Source organism: Pinus tabuliformis, chromosome Q, assembly GCF_031772625.1.
Source record: "Pinus tabuliformis cultivar Carrire ecotype Pingquan chromosome Q, CPIR1, whole genome shotgun sequence".
Classification (NCBI taxonomy): domain Eukaryota; kingdom Viridiplantae; phylum Streptophyta; class Pinopsida; order Pinales; family Pinaceae; genus Pinus; species Pinus tabuliformis.
Window position 1 is genome coordinate 460,495,350 of NC_142296.1, and position 19,051 is coordinate 460,514,400.

Here is a 19,051-nt window from a genome sequence, read left to right on the forward strand (position 1 = left end):
TTTCCCTATATTAACAAAGCATGTAAAACTACTTTAACAAAAATCAAGTTTAAAAAATCTATGACAATCAAATCAACTCAATTTCACCCAAAAGCAAATCTAAGAGGAAATTCACCTAAAAGTAAATCTAATGAGGCAAAAGCCTACCAAGTATAATTCCAGGATGTTTTACTCAGTTATAATTCAACCAAGGACTCGTTCATGCAGAATCATAAACCAGTCAAAAACAAAAATCAAAATCTTTTGTTCTTTTTCTTAAGAATGAAATTCACAACTTTAACCAACAAGCTTTCTCGAAATTCCGCAAAGAGACAACACAAAGGTAGGTTTCTCACACAGGTGGATTTTATGAAAGGTCCGACTCCTAAGAAGAATGAAAAGACCAGGGAGATCCAAGGTTTACAACTTCTAAAGCCAAAGTCACTACAGGACCAATGCAAAAATCAAACCCTAGGGCTAGAATTTCTATGAATTTCACTAAAACCCTTGACACTAATGAAACAAGCTTAGATGAAGACTTCTGATAGGTAACCAGTGGATCTGGGCAGCAAAAACAAATTAAAAACAAAATCTAAGAGGCAAAAAAGGAAAAAATTGAAAGTTTCTCAACTTTTGACAGGGTATGCAGGCAGCCTGTTTGCACAGGTGCGTGTACGCTCTGTGTACAAAGCTGCAGTGCGTACAAGTACGCACTGTGCTTAACTCAGAGGCTACATACTTCTAGCAAAACCAAGAAAAGTAAAATCTAACTTAACCCTAAGCTATTCCACCCAAATTCATAGTCAATCAGTCAAAAAGTAGAAAGAAAACGACTTTTCTCAAATCAAATTATCAATCAAAAGAGAAATCAATCACATCCATGGATTCCCCAGTGGAGTCGCCATTTTGTCATGGGAAAGAGTCAATTTTGCAGACAAAACCGACCTCCCTAGAAGCTAAGGCTTTCTAGTGACAAACAAGACAATTAAACACTACCTTTCCCTAAATATGCATTTAGAATACAAGTAATCAGGTGTTTATAACATACCTTTAGTCCAACGCTTTGTAGTAGTCCAGCCTCGCCGATCCGGATGAGCTCCTCCTTCTCTTCGAAACCTGCATTCACTAACAAACAAAAGATTACATAGCACCTGAATAACTCATAAAATAACATATTCATCATACAGACCAAGGAGTATATGAAACAAATCATGTATAACAACCTGTTGAGAAAAATGAGCTTAATTGTATTAAGTGGAAACAAAAGAAACCATTACAACTTGTGCCTTGGTGTTGTGCAGGTCCCTCCCAGGGTCCAGCAAGAGTTCTCCTTTACTTTGATCAGCTCACCCACTTCCAAATGAAGCTAAGAAAGGATGGGAATCTCTCCTCTCAAGCTCTATAAGGGAGTCCTAATTCCAGCAGCATCTACCCTTAGGAATGTTCAGCTTTCAACCTCCCTTCCCTCTGGCCCAATGCCTGTATTTATAGTGCTTTAGAGGAAGTTAATCAGGTCCACCATCAATGGGATAAGACCCTCTTTGAATGGGATAGCTCCCCTCTTGATGGGATAAGTTCCTCTTTCATAGGGATACATGAACCATCTGGAGGCGCTCAATACACGTCAAACAAACTTCTAGAATGCTATAGAATCGACCACAAGTAACTTTTTGGAAGTAAAACTCGCGCCTTTTGACCTTTACAGGGGTACGCACCCACCCCTTTACAGATAGAGCGTACGAGTACGTAGGGAATGTGAACTTGAGGTGCGTACATGCAGGTAAGGCTAAGAGAAACTGCGTACCCAGAGTTATATAGATTTTTAAAGACTTTCTCTCTTTCTTGGAGTTTGACATGAAGAGCAGAGGTATAATACTTGCCAAGGAGGATAGTATGACAGTTGATGGAGCCATACTAACTGAAAATAGTCATGGTGACAAATTTTAGTGTAACACCTCCTCAAGCTTGATAAAAAATAAAGAGGCATTAGTCAACAATGACTAGGGAAAATTGCAAAAAGGGGAAAACCACTTTATGGTAGTAGGTCACTCTTGAACATGACACTTTCACTCCATCACCATGAGTATTTGGGTTGGGTTATCAACTTGATGGTTATCATACAGTTGTTCTATCATACCATCCATCACTTTGTTTTGGGTCAATGCTACTAATTCATTTCAATGTCACCGACATGTTCAATAGAAGTCATCGAGTCAAAATTCATCCTTTGCAATACCATAAACCTTCATTTTCATGACCGCCATTCTTGAACCTTGTGTCATCAGTCAAATTTTGTCTCCAAAATCACTACACTCGTTTTTTGTCATTGATGTGAGATACATCAAGGCCCTCCTGTGACGAGTCACTTCTTGTCGACATCAACACATTAACCAAGAAGTTGACTTAGAAACACCCTTCCAGTAACTTGAGGATTTCATACATCAATGGTAGGTTTCTCACTTTTGGTGATAGGTTTATAGCACTGACCTTCGACCGAAAGACTTTGTATGGTGTTCGACATCAAATCATTCATTCACACCATGCAGAATGTACTTCAGTACCTTGAGGATCATTATCATTATCGGTGATTTCTCTTGCGTCTGTTAAACAACTTACATCATTGGCTCATAATCAAACGGTCTCTTCCCACATTTGACTTCAGATCACATATTCACTTGGTTAGATTCGTACTTGAGCAAACGATTGAATGAGATATAAGATCACAGATCTAGTTTCATCCATCTGGGCTGCAATTTCGGGAGTACTAAATCATATGTACAATAGCTTTACATTGATGGTCATTCCGATCATGGGTATATATCTATAGATGACTATTTCTGTACATGTAATGAAAGTTTATAAGCTGAGCATGGGTATGCCTTCCCTCAGTGATTCATGTAAAAATCAAAATATTATGATATATGTATTGTAATTGATGCAGGTCACCTTCCACTTCAAAACCTCCTCATGACATCGTAAAGCATTTCATTCGACATTGAAATTTTTTTGACTTCATGCTTTAGGGGGCAGCTATTACAGATCCATTTGGGCACATCACTCCCATCATCCAAATTAGTGTTTTAGGGCTCATCAAACCCTAATTTTAGTTGCTACATGCTCTAAACAAATCACCCTTTTGAATGCCTCCTTCTCAACAAGTTTCATGACATAGAGACATCTTGAAATGACCTCTAGAGGGACCAGCGCAGGTAGGCCCATGTAAGGGTGCGCTGCAGATTAGTTAAGTCCATGCCAGGGTGCTCTCCAGAGCACTTAGGCTTCCTTTCACCTCCACTAGATGAGTTTAAGTGAAATTCACATAGGGTTTGGGGAATATTCTTATCTTTTGGAGTCATTTATAAGGTTCCCTCACTTATTAACTCCTATGAGCTCTAAAATGGATGAGGAATGAGTTAAAATGCATCCTATCCTCTCATCCCTTCCTTCATGGAACCAATTCTAAGTATGGAAGGCCATTCAATACCACCATTTATGACAAAACCTCCTTCATCTCCTTATAAATTGACCACTCATCTAAGTGATCAGGGGCTGGACTATGTTGAATTGTAAGGAGATAATGTTTCTATGAGAATTGGCTTTGAAGAAAGTATTGTAATGCTACAAGTTTGTCATGCTTTTGATGTGATGTGGATGGGATCCAAGCTGGAGGAATGGATTTGAATTAGACACAATGGTTGTAATTCCTTCTTCTATTCAATAAAGTATTTGAACCTTTCTCCCATATGTTTGTATTGTCTTATGATGCTTATATGTGTGAAATGTATCTAATTCCATTCACTTGTATTCAATAGATCTTTTGCTTTGATCAGTTCTTTGTCTTTTGCTTGTGTTTACATATACTTCTCAAGTGTGTTAAGTATGGGAAGGAGCGACAAGATCGATACAAAGGAGACAAGAGGAAAGCGAAACTACAAGTAGGTCTTCTCATCTTCTTTGTCTTATATATTGCTTATAAGAAAAGGCTAAAATGCTTTAAACTGTTGTTCTAGATATGGCTACTTATCTAGGGAATTAGTATTTATCTGTATGTATCAAATTCTCCAAAACAGTTAGGCCTTGCCAGTTTGGCCGATGGGTAGATCCCGTCAAGTTTATCTACCTAGATTTCCCGTGGATGTAGCGGTCACTTAGTGTCTGTGAACCACCCTTAAAAAAAAATGTGATTTACAAATCAAATATTTCAATATGCATGTTAAGTAAAATATTTTAACATTAAACATATAGAGAGAAAGAGTTAGAGAATTCTTATTCCATTAATAGATTCTTCCTAATTCAAGGTAAGAGGGAGGTTTGTAATTCAATTATGAAAAAATATTAATAATGAAAATATTCAATGTGTGTGTAGAGAGATTATCATATGGATATATGTTTTCTATTTTAAAAAATGAGGAGTCATGTATTAACATTTTAATGTGGATAATGTCAATAATAAATAAAACATTTCAATGCCAACTACACATATATATTATATAAAACAAATGAAAACAAAAAATTTCTTATAGTGAAAACGTTTTAGCTCAAAACCAATATAGAACCATCTCACTCTTGATCTACCAATAGCTCAGATGAATCAAATGTCTCAAAGTGAAAACTTTTCCTCAAGTTTTTCACTCAAAAAGAGGTTTGCATATTGAGAAATTTGATCCCTTTAAGCCCTTGGTAGATCCAGAGTTATATAGATCTATGCTACTATAATCTAGTATCATATAAATGTTATTATGTATACACACAAAAATTAAATAAACATTACTTAAAAAGTTTAATAATCTATTAAAAATAAATTTGTATGTTAAATATATATAATAATAATTTATTTAATTTAAAATCAACCTATGAAATAAAGAATAATTCTCATACATACATATATACAAAACAATTTTTTTATTCATTTACTTTGTAGCAAAAAACGCTTAATAAATTTTACTAATTGCAAAAGTACATTCTATAATATCACTCTCATTTTTATTATTTGTTTATACAAGCTCTATTTTAACAAATTAGTTGTAAATAAAATATAGTTTTGTGTATATATATAGTGTTAAATGGTTTGAGTACCGAAAATTCACTTAATAGTAAAATGCTTTGTTCCTATTATCCATCCACATATTTGGGCAACCCGAGTAGAATTTTTTTATCTTATGATGTAGCTTGCCAGCTACCTTCACCTAGCATGATCCACCTCAGATGCATATTATATACTCTTTGGTCAGTACATACGTTTATCTAACATATTCATCCAATGAAGGCGGGATCATCTCTTGTGAGGTACATCATTTTTGCATGCAAGTTCTTTCATTTAATATTTTTGGCATTCTAGTATGGATTAGAGGTTGAGATTGTATTATAGATCATGATGTTTGGGTTGTATACTTGTTGTTCCCTTACTTCACCTTCATGGTTATTATTTGTTCCTACTCCAAAGTGACCTTGTTGAAATTCCGTGACCTTGGATCTAGGTTAGAATCTTAAGCCACTGATGCTACCAAATCAAGAGTCTCAACCATAAACTACATTTCACAGTGGAAAATCTAAAGCATTAAATCATACAATGCACAATGAACAACAATTTTAAACAAAATTGTACAATGATGTACAATCATCAATGTTCGTTATATTAATCCAAACTAATTTATACAATAGTCTATGGTTATAAGATACAATGACAAACTTGGATGCAACACTTCTTATCGTATCTTGTCCTATCGGTCCGTTGCACTCGTTCTACTCACTAGTAGTGCCTTAGTCCATCAAGGCCACTACACATTGAGACTTCATGAGGGTTTCCTTCTAACATTGTTGCATGTCCTTCTGCACAGTGTATTTGGGCTGATCCAATCTGCTCCTCTAGTCTGGCCAATACCCGAGCTCCAATCTGCCAAGCTAGCAACAAATTTCATCCATCAAAGTGCTGCACTTTGGCACCTTCCTTCACCCAACCTTCAACTGCTATTAATCCTTAAGGATAGCTTGTCAAGGGCTCCTTTGGGTGGTAAAATCATGCTGCCCTCCACTAGCTCTATGACTCCCAATCTACCACTACTGGATCTCCATCTAAGAGGATAATTTCACCCCATAATATGTCTTCTATTTGGCTCCAACAGTCACCAACAAATCTGATCCAATTTCGGTCAACAAACTGTGACCCAACACATACCAAATTTTGTTGTTATGACTTGTTGCAATGCTGCAATTATGGGATTGCTTAGGGCGTTGACCACAATCCCTAACTACCCAAAACGCTAGCCCAAAATTGCTTCTTATTGTTGCAGTTGTCCTCCAATAGTAGGTTGCCATTCACGCTCTTCCTTTAGGGTAGTTTCAAGCCCAATACATAGACTTGCCTCCCTAAGACAACTGCGACACCCTATAGGACCCTAGCTAGGCCTGTGACAACCTCTTAGGAGGATTTCCTACCCTCCAACAAGCCTCCAAACTGCCTCTCTATCCATGCCTTGGCTGCGGCCTACAAGAATAGGGCCTCAGCCCTCCCAACAACAATTTTGTCCTAAAAAATGACTCTCGAAACATCCCATAAACCCTTGTTGTTCCTTCCTTCTCTTGCTATGGCTAGGGAACATAAATATCCTTCTCCAACAAGTCCTTCTCTAAGGTATGAATTGCACTTGATGGAAGCCTTAAATGAACTCAATACACTTCATATTTATATACATATGAAGGCTCAACGTCACATTTGAAGTGACACTTGTCAAGTTGGCTTGCTTGACAATTAATTAATTGTGTCAACTTTAAAAATTCATATCTCTCTAACGAAAATTCGGATTCAAATGATTTTCAATGCGTTGGAATCATCTTTCTAAGAACTATCATCCTCATCCATCACATGTCATGAATCCATCATGATTTTCTCCAAAAACACGATGGGTGCCAAAACCCCACACTTGGGTTCCAAGCCCACAAGTTTCCCTTGTGACGCTTTTTCCTCCAAGCCCTGAACCCCTAGGGCTTGGAGTACCTCCCAATCTAAAAAATTCAAGATAAATTCCATAGGCCCCACCTTTCTTTCACAATATAGGAGGGGCACAAATATCATGCTTTGATTGTGGTAATGTTCCATGTTACTCATACTTAATAATTGTCATTATTTCGTTATTTTATTATCTCATCTTCTAATTGGTTGTTGTTAATCGCTTGTATTGGTTCCCTATGTACCTCATCCTATGAGAAGAATGGGTTGGAAATACCCAAGGTTGAAATTGTTGTAAAAAAATGTAGGAGAAAAAAAACATAAGCCAAATATCAAAATACAAAAGAATGGCAAGGGATGTAAATTAATCAAAACCTAATTATAGATTAATATTTTTCTCCTCTTATATAGTCACTCATCCTTGAGAGCATATATGCATATCATGCCTATCAAAGTAAAATAAGTACTCAAAGAACATTCCTAACCTTGGTGAAGCGAAAAAATTCCCATCATTAAAGGAGGTTATACAGATTTCTATATCATGATTATCAATGAGGCTTGTTAAAAAATCCAAATTAAGTATAGGAAAATGAAAATAAATGTGTTTGGAAAAACAAAGGTGAGGGAAGGTAACTCAAGTAGCTAAGTTTTCCATCTACAAACTCACTCATGAACAATTTCTTTACACAATTTGGTATAATACTATGTCACCTTTTAGGAAGTAAACCCCCAACCATAGCACTTATCATTTGAAAGGGACACTCTAGGAACTATTACTCCCCTAAGGGTTGGAAGCACTTGATAGGGTCATGTTATAACCCTCCAATACCTAAGTCTAGTAACTTATATAAAATCATAAGCTAGTGAGACATTTCAAGATGATACTTGTGTAAAGTATTTGGTGGCTTTAGAATTAACTATGGTCTGCCATGATGCTTTGATATTTATTCTGTCCATGATGTAGATCTGACTTAATTCTTTGGGTATTTGATAATTTATTCTTCTAGGTGTTTTCAAGTTTCCTTAAAGGATGATGTCTTACTTCTCTAGTACTTAATTAATGATATCGAACCAACTTCCATGATGAAGTAGAGCACTTGATGAAGGGTGTTGGGGTAGTCTTGAGAAGCATTGATATTGATGATGACTTGGCATAGCTGATGAGACCTTCCTCCAAGTTTGATACCTTATACATTGATCTTTATGGCTAGGACATTGGCTTGGAGAGTAGGTGCACCCCTAAGGTTATAAGATGTTCTGAAGATAGAATTGTACTTTCTTGATGGATGTTTCTCTTCATTAATTATGACTAATTATTATGATCACTTGGGATCCATTTTGGAGGGGTAACTACACCTTATACTTTGAAGACATCATGTCCTAACTTGACGACATCACCCTAATACTCTATTTCACGATAACATAATCTTTTAGAGGATGATGTAGGGCTTGAGAGGGATATTTTGGCAATGAAGCACCTCGTTTAAATAGAGAGACATGCATTTTGGGATGAGATGCACTCTTGAGTTATTTATTTCACCTTTTCATGGAGAGACATTTATTTTTTATGATGATGTCACCTTTGAAGGCATTTATACTCACAATTTGGGTTATTTGAGGCTATTTTCATGTTTATTCTTTACAGAAAGTATCTTTGGCGGTCAAATTATTAACCTATACACCTTGTATCATTAGTTTAGTGCATTTTTGGTTTTTTAGCGTAAGTTTGAGTTAAATTTCTCAGTTACCCTTGTATAAATAGGGGAGAAATTTACCTCATTATTCATTGTCACAGCTTGGATCATTCATTCTTTTGATTAGTGATTCTTCTCTCTTGTGCACTATGGAGGCCTAGTTGAGTGACTTATTTAGGGTGGAATTTTGATGTGATGTGATCTCTTTTCATGGATTCCTATGGTGAATCTTGGATGATGCATGATGTAATAAGTTGTTTATTTTCCTTATCTTGGTATTATGTTTCATGGGATGTATGTTCATGTGCTAAGTTAGTTTATTGGCATTTTATTCACTACCCCTTGTTGAGTTAATCTCTTATTCCAAGTATGCGAGGAATAGAGATACATTTTTATTTCCCTTAATCATGCTGAAAAATAAATAACCTAAATCTCGAAGCCTCAAGTAAGTTAGTTTATTTTTCCTAGTTTGCTTGGATTTAGTATCACTCGAAGGAAACCATATAATTGTTTGTATCCTACACTCCATATGCCCTAGATTGAGAAGGCATTGGTTAATCCCTCTTACGGAATTCCTTTAAAATAATTTTTTGTCGATCAAAGGTTCTTTTTTATATTATCATCATAGAAAAATTGAGTAAAAAATGTGTCCCCACGACTCTCCTGGCTTCATTCTAACCATATTTTTTAGCAAGGAGAGTTGAAGAATGCTAAAGATATGACCATAAAACCATTGTTTATGGCAGGCTGATTAGCCTTACAAAGAAAGAAGAAGACAAAATATATGGAGAATATAAAATCATCATATCATGAAGGTGGCTAAGGAGGAGGCACAAGAGGTGTTGAAAATAGACCAACTCTCTCATGCATGTGGAAGTTAATATGCTCTACTTGGGCCTCAAAGTCTCATAGATAGTCGTTGATATGTCACTGAATCTAGTGGATGCTCCCAATTTGTTCAAAGATTTCCCTTAGGATGAATTGACTATCATTCATATATTCCACCAATTCATTTATATCTTCATAACGATGTTCTCCAAGGATGTCAAGGTTGGCCTAAACTCCTTGAAGCTGCTCAATAATTGATTCCAATGTAGCCAGAGCCTCTACTAAGCTCGGGGAGAAACTGCGGTCATGGGCCACCTCCCCCACACGTTCCTCACTTTTTGAGTCCGTCGTGGTCGAACTCTTACTCTAGGCATGGTGCCCAATGGGTCCTTGCTACCCTCCTCCACGACGAGGTTGACCTCGTTGATGGGGCATGGTGGACGGCACACGACAACCTCTGAACATATATACAGGAGAGAAACCAGCCACCTAGAAGGAATTACCCACCAAAACATGACCAAACAAGCCAAGAACCCACCACAACCACAAAACATTACCCCCCAAGACCAAGACGAGACTCACATAAAGCCAAGGTGGTTTGAGAGATGAACGACCTCAAGCTATAGATGCCACCCAAGGAAGAGAGGCCCACCTTTACTAATCACAACTAGCCAATTCCCCAAGCTGACTCACCTAAGATAGCATACCACAACCAGTACTCGAGAAGTTTGATGACAAATCTTAGGTCGAGACCAAATGATAGTGGAACCAAAACCAAATTAGACAGTAACAAGCTTATGTTAGCAATAATAACAATAGGCGGAAGACAACCAACCTTTCTAAATGCCTGGCATTAACCCTGAGGTTCCTTCCTGAAAAAGTACCCCCCACAAACTCTAAAGACCCTAAGAAGAAACCTCACGAATAGAATCCCACACCTGATAACTTTATTGCTATCAATTCGACTCGCTAAGAAGGATAACCAACAATGGCATAGAACTAGACACACCCAAAACTAGACTCACATAAAAAGACCATAGCCAGGGGAACCAATTTACCTGAAATTCACCGGGGGCCCAACCTTAAGGAGCACCACATTACCAACTGCAACCATGGCTCCCACACTCAAAACAAGGCTTGTAATGACATTATGAAGTGCTACATAAATGCGCTCCAGGGTCCCAAGTGAAGGCATGGAAGCCCCTATGAGAATCCACTGCAACAAGACTAGTTCCCTCTACATAACACCAGTTGCCTCATGGACCTCGAAAATGCACTTGAAAATAGACGCTTGAAACCCGCCACCCTGCAATCCACATTCATCACCCAAGAATCAAGACCCTTGCCATTATGCCTGCTCCACATTATATCAACCCCTATAAGGTATAGATTGTTTGAACCACCAACGTTCCATCTCACTACACTGCCCTTCATCATAAATGAACCTACCACGTGCCGTGTGGGGAGATTCCTGAGGCTCGGGAAAAATTTTAAGGATGAATTTTTTTATAAAAGTTTAGAAACCTTGGCGAATCTTAGAAGTCCATAATATGCAATCTCTAAAACGTTTGGTGATATTTTTATAAAAATATTCAAACTTATAGTAATTTTGTATAGTCTATATATAAATTTTTGGTGTTTTTTAATGTAAAATAAGTTTATACTATAAAATTTGGGGGAACCATTTTTAGAAAAGATGGAAATTAGCGAATATTTTTTTGGAAAAAGCGTGGAAAATTAGCCCACCTGCAAATATTAGCCCCTAAAAGTTTCCCTATTAAGGCTAGTTGGCTGCATGTTTTCCCACCCACATCGAGGGAAATTCCTTTAAAATATTAAAAAAAACATTTTTCTTTTTATTTCATGGTAAATTAGGTTTAAATTATAGTATTTACAACATTTAATGACTCGTTGATCATTGTCCTAGCTTAGACATTGTTGATAAGTACATTCCTAAAAAATTCCTTGTCGAGGCCAATTGGCCGCATGTTTTCCTAGCCCCATCAGGGGAAATTCCTTTAAAATGTAAAAAAAAAAACATATTTCTTTTTATTTCATGGTAAATTAAGTTTAAATTATAGTATTCACAACATTTAACGACTTGTTGATCATTTTCCTAGCTTAGACATTGTTGAAAAGTACATTAGAGAATCAAGGGTGAAGTTTTTCATGCATTTTACATCCATTTTCAAGGGACAAACCAATATTTTATTTATTGTTATGTGTCTCATTAAAAATAAAAAATTGTTATAAATTTCTCCCTAGTTTACTCTCAAATTTAACCTTCATTTCACATAGTTTATTCACTATTTTGATGGCTAAATTTGTTGTTATTATAAACTATTGTGTTGTAATTCATTGATTTGAAACCTTATTTTATAGTAGTCTTCAGTATTTTATTTATTCGGTGTGTTCAATTGACCTATTTGAGACTCTTTTGGCCAACCATAAACTTTAGATTGACCCATAGCTCCTTTGAACCCAAATCTATAATTTACTCCATCATCCACCTCAAACACCAATTTATTATACCTTTGTATGGTGAATTCACATTATATAATCCTTAGGGGGAACTTAGCTTAAGATCCCGGGGTTGCTTTATCCCTAATCACTACTAGAATGGTAACATTCCAGATTTTTACTCATTGTTTAGTTCACCTATTGAGGATTTTCATTAGGTTGTTATATTTTTATGTAAGAGTTCCAATCATATAAAGTTAGAATTTGATGGTAAAACTTAATAGCAATTTTGAAATTTTAGAACAAAGAGACTAATGTTCTCGACGGGAATATTTTCGAGCTCAAAAGACTAAATTGTAGATCTAATTACACCTAGAGGCACTCTACAACCCAATATAGGAGTGATGTGTAGGTGTACTGTAAGAAAGTTTGTCAACATTTTCACATGTCACCTTAATATGTTGAATTTATATTAATATGTCCACTTTATAATACATAAAGGATTGGTAAATATTTTCATGTCGGTTGAAAGTAATATAGAGTAGAGCCAGGTATGGGGGAGATGTTGCAGTGTACGTAAAATGTTAAAAATGTTAAAAATAATAAAATTCAATTTGTTACATTGTAATTTTATTTTTATTAATAAAATTATGAATAATTTTTTAGATAAAAGAAACACATAGTATATATATATATATATATATATATATATATATATATATATATATATATATATATATATATATATATATATATCAACGATAAGTTAAGATCCATTTTACCTTATAAAATAGAATAATGATTCTAGAACCATATTTAAATTTAATTAATAAGCACATCAAAACTTTAATACTTACAATATAACAATATGTTTGCCATAGATATTATTAATTTGTAAATAGGCTTTGTTACAATACCATGGCTCATCAATACAATATGCCCATAAACCATCTCTCATTTCACAATCAAAATATTTTATAAATATTTTATTTGAATTTAATTTTATAACATTTTTTATTAAATCTAAAAAAAAGATTATAATTACTTTTGAGATATATCTACACCTCTATCACATTAAAATATATAAGATATAAATAGTAGTTATATATTAATATCAATTTTACTATATGAATTAAAATAATAATTTTGTAACTGTATTTAAATTTCATTAATAAGCACATAAAAACTTAATACTTAAAATGTAACAAGATTTTAAACCATAGATATTCACCCCCACTTTACCATGTATATTATTAACCATACCATACCATGGGCCAATATGATGGCTCATCAATACCACATGCCCAAAAACCATATTTTATTTCACTATCAAAATAATACTTACAATATAACAAGATTTTTAACCATGGATACTCACCCCACGTTACCATGGATAGTATTAACCATACCATACTATGGGCCAATACCAAGAACTCGTCAATACCATCTCTCATTTCACAATAAAAATATTTTGTAAATATGCATATTTTTTTAATTTTATTTTATTACATTATTGGGTCAAGACTTTCTCCATTACAATATGGAAGAGATGTTTGAATGTCATGTTATATTATGTTATCTAAATATTTTGACCCAATCAAATTACATAAAAATAAAATGAAAATAAAATTAAAAAAATCATTAACTAAAACATTTTGACTTAGTGAAATTACATAAAAATAAAAATTAAATGAGAAAAATAAAATTGATAATTGAACCAACCTAGGTCTATCTTAAGTCTAGATCTATCAACCTCTGAGAGGGATCAAATCTCTGAAGGTGCAAACCTTTCTTCAAGTTTTTCATTCAGAAAAGAGGTTTGTACCTAGAGAGTTTTGATCCCAAATTTTGCATTGAGAAAAGAGATTTTGAGAGAATTGATCCCTCTCAGCCCTTGATAGATCCTAAGATAAAGTGGATATAGGATGGTTAGGTTAAGATAGTATTCCTATCTTGGAGTAATAATAAACAAGTCATCTTTAACTTTAAATTAATTATAGATTCACGTTATGGTGAGCTTAGGTACAAATTTAATTATTAATTGTATAGTTTTAAGGTTGGATTTTTTAATAATTCTAATCTAAATTGAGTTAAAGGGCGGCAAGCATTATATATATATATATATATATATATATATATATATATTAATAATAATTATTGACACTAAGATCTAAGTTTTTAAGTATAGTGAGTTTGTATCCTTAACTTATGGTATTGAATGATAATAAATATTATTAAGAAAATAACCGTGAATTTTAGCTCAAATTACTAAATCTTAGGTACTATGATATCAAGTACTGGTTGATATGTGAACTCAAGTTTAAAAATTTACTTTCAATGCCTATAAATACATCAATTCTTGAAATCCTTGAGCTATGGTTAGATCGACGTCCCTTGGGATGTGAATATTTAAATTTTTGAAACCAATCATTCTCTCTTAAAAATTCTAAAACCTACATTACCGATATAGATTGGATCATTATATTATTTATCATTTATCTCGATGATTTTATAGTGGAAAACTTGCAGGAATTAGCTTGCAAGTCCATTTATCGACGAGTCCTAGTTTGGAGAATGGGGGCTTGAAACATTCTAAAGGAATTTTGAGGCATTAAATGAAGTTATTTGGGGTCAAAAAATTCTCCTTTGTACCAAAATTTGTAGAATTGGTATACACTCAGAAACCTTTATAATGGTGCAAGAAATACATCAATTAGTGTTTGTATGCACAAGTTATGCCTCTTGGAAGTTGACCTTCCAGTTTGACTGTGATGGTTTGAGAGGATGCCATGCCAACCCTTGTTAATGATGCAAAATGGGCTAGCTATGTGTGGACTATAAATTATGCTATGTAAAAATCAAATTTGTGACATTATTTTAGAGTTTAGGGATTTACACCTGACCCCTAGTTGACCATCAAGCTATGTTAAAACTAAGCCACTAGGAGCTGTAGGGGTTACATTCTAGACTATTATATCTTGTTCCATACTAGAGAAAAGTAATTGGGAGTGGGATTTAGAGAGCATAGTATAGGGGTTTAGTGTTATTTAGTAGCCAAATAGGCCATAGGTCTTAGGTAACTCCATAAATAGTTTCTACTGCTTTGTACATGCATTATTTCTATAGTGAAAAAGAGAGAAAATAAACCTCACCTTCTAGTTGAGTTTTCTCTCATAAGAGTTTCCCAGAGAAAATCTTTGTGTTCATTATGTATGGTGTGTAATTGAATTTTTATCTCTATTTTCCACATTTTATATATTTCATGCATAAACATGAAAATTAGTAATTAACAAATTTGGAATCTATAGGAATTTAACCTTCATAGTAAAGACTTCAATTTATTTTATCAAATTTATTGTGATGAACTGTTCAATGGAATATTCATATATATATATATATATATATATATATATATATATAGGGAATCTCATGAGAAGTTGCAACGAATCTAGTAATTTGTTTAAGAAAAAAATCGCAAAACCCTAACTATGCCTAATGAGTCTGTTCAAAATAGATTTGATTTGATATAAGAGAGATTCAAAATGTTGCAAGTGTACATCGTTGATATTGGTGACAATATGAACCTCCTTATTTCATCTCCAGTAAAGGAGCTTGGAATCGGAGAAGATGGAGGTTCCAAATTAGATGTCAGATCACAGGGAAAATTAGGGGATATAAAGACCTAGAAAAGGAGTCAATGAAAGAACTTGAGAAACAATAGATGAGTTTGAGTGTTGTTATCCGTTCATAGTCTTTATTCAATATGGAAGATAAGGTCAAAATAAATTCATACTAAGGTCAGATCGATGCGTTAAAATTGAATCAATGGTTGCAACAATAAGAAGTATATTTTTGCATTCACCACATAGATGAGGAGCATGAGATATCATTTGCTAGATTCAAGTTAGAGGGTCATGCCCTAACCTAGTAGGAAATCCATACATAGATAGTTATCTTGGAGCTGGATACACCATTAACTAAGTGGGAGAACTTGAAAATGCTTATAAAGTCTCAATTGTACCCTATTGGGTATGTATAGGACCAATGGAGGTGATGACACTACTTCACATAGAGGAAAAAAAGGTGTATATCAGTACACCACATAATTCAAGAAGATGATCATCATGATAAGTATATCTCCCAAGAGCCTAAATGTACTCCTCAAATATCTGGGGGGTCTACATAATCATCTATGAACAAATATGATTCCATTGAAGCCAATAACGATGGAAGAGGCTTATTTACAAGGATAGAACCTAGAAATCATAGCCCAAAATAAAGTGCGATCAAGTGTTCAAAATAGAAAGAGATATAGGAAGCTTCCAAGGAAGGGAAGAAGAAGTGAAAAGAGGGAAAGAATACGAACATAACAACCACTATACATGAATGCAAGGATCCTAGTAACCATTGTAACCACTACAAGATTGATGGTCACATTGAGGAGAATGTTGGAAACTACATCTAGAGATGAACTAGAAGAACCGAAAGAAGGATGGGAATAAAAATAATCTTCTCACCATAGATTTTGTCACATACCAAGTTCCTTCAATGACTTACAAAGGTTTTAGGGTACCCAAAAATTTCTTTTGGTTTTTTACTACCTTGAAAATAAACTTTGATACCACTCTTTCACACACACAACCCCCTAGTCCCTCGTTAGGGTTGTGGGGCATCATCTTTTTCTCCCTTAAAGCATGATTAAGGATGTGGTCATACAACTTTATCACATACCTTGCTAAAATATACTACACAAAAATGAAATTTTTTTATTTATGTGTTTGAGGTATTTTATCGAACACTTTGTATGCAATCATTTATGAAACCTTTTAGGCATTTCTTAAAACATTTGCATGCATCTTTAGGGGCATTCAAGAGACCCAACTTCCTAAGGGTATATATCCTAAATTATAGCAATCTAAGATCTAAAACTTATACCACGATTTCCTTAAGATATCTCTTTGTTCCTTCTTTGAAAAACAAATTTTATCCAAATAAAATATATTCCAAAGTTTTAAGGTTTTGTCATATATGGGTTAATTGGGGAGAAATTTTAACAAATATTTACTGCATAATATAAAAACAAAAATATTTTAGTTATCTTATATAAAATGAGAGGCACATAAAATACATTTTTATCTCAAATGATTTTACTTCAAGAAAAGACATTTTTACCTCAAATGACTTTAGTTCAAGAAAAGAGTGATGTATTAAGGTAAGAAAATAAATTTATTGCATTTCATTTTGAATCATTATGCAACTTCTAAAAACCTAATTCTTATTTATGTGATTTAGGAAAGTTAATTGGAGATAGGTTGAATTTTTGGGCTTGGATTAGAATGAATTACAACTAAAGAATAATTTTAATTTACTAAATTACTACAAATTCAACATGAGGCCGATTAATCTAAATTACCATTAATCCTATGGTTGTTATTAAGGGAGAATTTATTAAAACAAAAATGATATACCAACTTGGAATAGAATAATAATGGCTCAAAGCCATCAAAGGAAGGGAGTTTTTATGCAAGAGAGACTATTCTCAAGAGAGCTAGGTGGGCCAAATGTTTAAGCAATAGATTGAAAATCAACAAGTAGATATGCCTCTCACAATGCATATTCGGTTCATCTTTTCTTGTTGTGAATATAAAAATGTCCTTATGTAAGTTCAAAACATTCTTCTTTCTTTCCATGAAATCGTACGACTTTGTAAGTCCACAATTTATTCAATGAATAACTATTCACAAATTATGATCATGTATTAATGTTTTCTTGACAACTTTAATCAATGATTAATTTATTACAAAAATATATATAATATTTCTGGGATATTTTTAATGTTTGATTTAAGGTTTGATTTATGTATCTTCCTATAACTTCTATATTAGTCCGATATAAATTATTACTAATCTGTCATGGTAGATATATTTATCAGAAATTGAGTCTTGCATAGTTTACAATTGTTTTGTAAGTTATTAAATTTATGTGAATGATTCATTCTTTTCGCACAATGATTTTTTTCATATAAATTTAGTGCACTTTCTACTATTAAATGTGTGTGGAAATACTAATGTTATGATTATCTATGCTTAATATATATGCCTTCTTCTATGCTAGTGGCTACCAACATTATCCATTTGGGCTTATCCTTCTTCTTTACCTATCATCTATTAACATTGAAAAATCTATGTTATGAGAATGATGATGCCTATTGTATATTTTTTGATCAACATGTTTTAATCATAGTGTTTGTTATGTCCACTCTATCATTAACTCATTTTTTCTATATTACATACCATCATTAATTTCGCAATCTAATACTTTGAATTATTATTGTAAATTAGTTTGGACAATTATCATTTGTGACATGTTGATGTTTACCCTTTGGTCCAAGGGGGCCAACCTAAGACTTAAAGCAAGCATGTTTTGTAAACTTCTATTGGATGCATTATCATCCACCCTTAATAGGGTCAATCAAGGGAACAACAAAAGGAAAGAATGAGCTATTTTATATTGGTATGAAGAGTGAAGGTTCATTGAAATAAAAATTCCATAAAAGGGAAAAGCTAGAGGAAATATTTTCTCACTTCTCCAAAATTTATATTTTTTTTGGGGCCAAAAACCTCCCATAAAGGGGAGGTGTCTTCCATAATTGAATCCCATAGTGATTAAGCGCCATGGAGATGGAGTAAGATATAGTATGACTTGGGAAAATTCTTCTATGCAATATATTGATTAGTGCATGGATGTTTTACTAATTAAAGGGAGAATTATTGAGTAAACTAGTCTAGGCATAGGAGAAATTTAAGGTGTAGGTAAAATTCATCCAAGGGTGGAATCATTATTATGCATAGGACCATGCTTAGGCTAACACAAGGGCTTGAGTGCTTGATAATAATGAGAATCTCTTAAGAAGTAACCATTAGGAGAAGGGAATCTTTAGGAATTGAGCAAGAAAGACATGTTTTAATTGAGAAAGAAAAAAAGTAGGTTTCATGCAACTACTAAGAATAACTTGTTAAGTAAAGTGGAGAATAATGCTATGCTTAAGAGTTGACACTCAATGTTAATAGGCAATCCTAACTCAAAAAATAAGGTAGTCACCACCCCTAACTCAAGTGAGTGAGGGATGGATGACATTGTTGAG